The sequence below is a fragment of the Chlamydotis macqueenii genome, chromosome 10 (assembly GCF_036417535.1).
Source record: "Chlamydotis macqueenii isolate bChlMac1 chromosome 10, bChlMac1.mat, whole genome shotgun sequence".
NCBI lineage: Eukaryota > Metazoa > Chordata > Aves > Otidiformes > Otididae > Chlamydotis > Chlamydotis macqueenii.
The window spans coordinates 11,555,404-11,559,674 of NC_141565.1; the positions used below are offsets into that span (position 1 = coordinate 11,555,404).

Consider the following 4,271-nt stretch of genomic DNA (forward strand, 5'->3'; position numbering starts at 1 on the left):
CTGTCGGGCTGTCAGAGTTGCTCCCTTCCCACCCAGGCACCCAGTGAGGTCCTGCTGAGACTCTCCAGAGGTGCCCCTCCTGCACCAGGGTCCCTGATGACATTATCACCAGTGGCTATGGCCCTTGCATGAGCATCTGGTGTGGCACGCCGGGGCTGTGCCATCCTTCATGGCCCATGAAACCTGCTATCTCCCAAACAGCTGTTCCACCAATTTGCTGGGGACATGAAAGAACGCAGTGAGGAGGGGAAGGTGTTTCTGGGCTCAGGAAGTGTCTTGGGTTGGAACCTCGAGGACTTGGTGAGGTGTGTGCCCTTAAGGGGAGGAACTGGTGGGCCAGGGGAGAGATTACAGCCCACCAGGATGGCCGAGTGGTGAAGGCGTTGGACTTAAGATCCAATGGGCACATGCCCGCGTGGGTTCGAACCCCACTTCTGGTAGGATCCTCCTTTTTCTCTTGGTCCAAATCCTCCACCCTGGCTTTTAGAGCATCAGTTCAGAGCAGTGATGGGAGCTCTGGGCCCTGTGCCCGGGAAGCTGAGGCTGTTCAATGCCCCAACTTGAGGACCCTGGTGGCACCTGAGCCTCCCTACCATGCAGGCTGCATGTGTAGAGAGACGTGAGCTGGTCACTGGCACACAGGTTACGTCTCTCATCCTTCATGCAGGGAGTGCTGAGTTCGTCATGGGCTTGAATCCCACATGCTCCCAAAATAGCGACTTGTTTTTCCCATGGCAGAAATAGAAAAACTTGACTACCCTGAAGGAGGGAAAAAAAAAAAAAGGTATGCAGCTCTAGACAGCTTCAGGCAAGTCACAAGTAGAAACTGGCGCAAACAAGTGGGTTCAGGGAGATAGGTTCGGGGTTTGTGGAGACTGCTCCGCACCGGCTTCTCTTGCCAGCTCTGCTCCGTGACTGCAGGGGCATTGCTTGGCTCACCCAAAGCACCGTTTGGCACTCCCCAGGGAGGTCTGGCAGTGTCCCACCCCGCCTGGAGAAAACCAGCATGGCAGGAAGGGGGTTCCTGATGCTGCTGGTTAAATTTGGGAAATGCATGAGAAACAGAACTGCTTGTCTGTTGCACAGTGTTGCTATGCTGTAGTTTGTCTTGGGTCAATACCTACAAATGCCTACAAGATTTTTTTACTCCCTTCCTTGTGTGCGTGGATGGGCAGCAGACATTTCCCTCCGTAAAGGGTTGGCCTGCTGGACCCGTGGAGACGCTGTCAGGTTTTCATTTGGCTGCTTTGCTCCAGCCTGAGGCCAATGGGAAATGTCCTACTGCTGGGACATGATTTGAAGTGATGGTGTTAATTTGGTTAATTAGGATTCCTGGGTAGCATGCGCTTCTTGCAAATCAGCTTAGCATTGTAGTATCACTGCAAAGAGTTATTTGCTGGTGCATGGGGGTTATGTATGAATTTATGATTATGATGTAGGACCATTAATTTCATGTTTGTGGCAGATGACACAGCTCAATTAAAAGTTGCATATTGTGATCTTTGGCGTTCTCTGATATATGGGAATCAGACGGTGGCCTACAGGAAGGATTACAGGGCCCGTATGAGTGGCCACGTAACAAACGGGGCAGGACCCGGAGGAGACCATGTGAGAGGAATTAACTCTGTTCCTCTCCCATTTGATTAGTGCTGGGAGTCAAATTTTGTGCATATCCACTAGAGCTGTCTTCTTGCAACTAACCTCAGCCATTAAGTGATGCAAAGAATGACAAATACATCTCTGAGAGTATCCCAGGGGGTCTGAGCAGCACTGCAGGTCAAGTCTTTTGCCTCTGATGGCTTGGAGTCAGACTCCTGTCGAGTTCTCATGTCAAAGGCATTTGGTGGCCTCTGCTGAGTTCAAAGCTGAAATCTCCTCATTTGAGCTTCTCTGTTGATCCATATTCTCACAAAGCTTGTGGTTTTTCCACCCCAGGAGTATGGGCTGTGGTCTGTTCCTGATCCCTTGAGGATGTTTATCCAGTTTGCAAAGCTACTGGGTAGGCAGAGCATCATCTGGGGGCACTGGGAGCTGAATTAACAGCCTTTGTACCACACAGCCTGACGATGTCGTACGGCCGGCTGGGGCCAAGTGTTAATTTGACTCAGGACTGAGATCAAATGGCAGAGCCATGTAAGAACGCAGGGCTGGAGGTCTGGGGACTGAAATAGCAATGAGGCCAGTGGCCAGGGTAGGTGACGGCTGTGGAAGATTGATAAAGAAACTGCCTTCTACCAGGCCACGAATTTCCTCCTCCTTATCCCATATCCTCGAAATGTTTGACAGAGCTAAGAAGTGCAGCTTGTCCAATAGCCATTTCCATCTGTCATATTTATTAAGGTGGTTACTGCAGGTTAAATATCAATAGTTTATTACAAATATATTTATTATAATTGCTATACAGTCTGCACATCTGTTATGTTATGGTTAAAAGTAAACCTAAGTGAAAGGTTTATAATAATGGATTTGTGTGGAAATAGTGTACAACAAGTATCTTTAGCAATCTTATTCTCGGTTTTGCAAGACAGTTTTATGTTCAATAAATACGTAGAGATTATTAAAAACATATTTATCAAAGATTAACAGTCATGAAATAGATACAAATCTAAGCTGTTAAGCTCAATAAGCATACTTATAATAATCAATTCCTATATTAAAACACAATCACTGCCTTGTTTAATCTAAATGAAATGGCTTTTGAGGGTCTTTGTAAGTGCCACTGTTTGCTGTGTGCTCCTGCTTGCAGATCTCAGATTAGATCTCAGGACATTTGTACTTAAAATAAATCAAGCACTTAGGTAAAAGCAGAGCAGTCCTAGAATAACGCAGGCTGTTTCAGGAACAAGGAACCAGAGCTTTGAAGGATGTAGGTCAACATGAATCCACAGGCACCAGAGCAGCCAGTCTATCTTGCCCCAGCTCTGTATTCCTGAGAAATTCCCTTATCCAGTCTGACCTACAGCTCATACCAGCACCTCCACCCCACCACTTCCAGGACTGGGTTTCTGGAGCAGCAACTCTCCACTTCTTTACAATCACAGATGCACTCACACTGTTTTGGATACAGCAAGCTACCGCCTGTCTTATATCCCGTTATTATCTAGCACTTGGAGGCAGAGTGCTGAAATGAGCTAACTATTTAGAAAGTAAACAAAATGTTATTGTTTTACTCTTGTAATGCTTCTGTTATAATTGCCGGCTGGCGGGTAACGAGAGCTGGTACCTGCGCCTGTGCTTGCCTAATGGTGCTGGGAGCTGTGTCCCAGACACTCACTTTTTTGGAGTGTCATGGCTATCTGGGTGCCTCGTGGAGCATCACTGGCCTTTAGACCGCAGGAGGACTCAGACTCCTGAGACCTCCTGATGGCAAGTTGGGGATATTGGAGACCCTACAAGGCACCCCCCAGCTGGCCTGGATCCAGTGCCTCGTCCCGGAATTTCGTTATGGTTTTATCTCATGTTTGCGCTTGCGCTTTGACATTGGTGGAGCTCAGTGCCAAATCTAGGTAAGGATACAGATCAGAGGCACTCAAATTCGAGGGAGACCACACACCGTGTGTCTAAAATGTAGACTGTGCCATTACAGAAGGGGGGCTGTGTGGGTTGTTGACCTTGTAATGCAGTGAGGGGTGTTTGTCTCTTGTATGGCAGGATTTCAGAAAACAGTCTGAGAGGGGCAAACATCTCCCACACTGCTGCTCAGCAGTATCTCAGATATATGGTGATACTCCATCTCCCAATCATCTGTTGATTTCCCTCCTTTATGAGTTTGAAAATCAGGCTCAGGTACTGCCTTAAGGGATGCTACTTCTGCATTTCAGATGCTATTGAGCAGTTCTGTAGGATCAGATGTGTGCACGGCGCTGCCAAGGAAACCCTTCAAAGGCAGGGCAGAGTCAGGGCATGACGAAGGCAACTGAGCATCCCTGGGGACGTGGAGGGACCTGTTGGAGAGATGATGGCAGAGAAGAAGTGAGGAGTTTCTGGCCTATATCAGACACCTGTTCTCATATACCTGCTGTTCCAGTATTTGGAGATATATATATGTATATGTATATATATCTCTATATCTCCTGGTATATGAACCCCGTCTGTGCTCATTGCACCAGCATTTGGTGCAAGTGTCTGGCTTGGAGTGATGCATTTGACTCAAAAGATGGCCCTTACAACCAAGGAAGATCCTTCTGTGCTTAGCTGGACAAGGACAGTGCTGGTTCCATTGGATCCTGTGGGAGATCCATTGTTGTATTTTGGCAAGGTCTGGTCTGCAT

At 47.8% G+C, this 4,271-nt stretch overlaps 1 non-coding gene across 1 annotated transcript; it reads left to right on the forward strand.

The window, feature by feature from the left end:
- Nucleotides 1-357: 357 nt before the first annotated feature.
- Nucleotides 358-440, forward strand: TRNAL-UAA (transfer RNA leucine (anticodon UAA)). Its single transcript has one exon. It is a non-coding gene; the product is annotated as a tRNA-Leu (tRNA).
- Nucleotides 441-4,271: the final 3,831 nt, after the last annotated feature.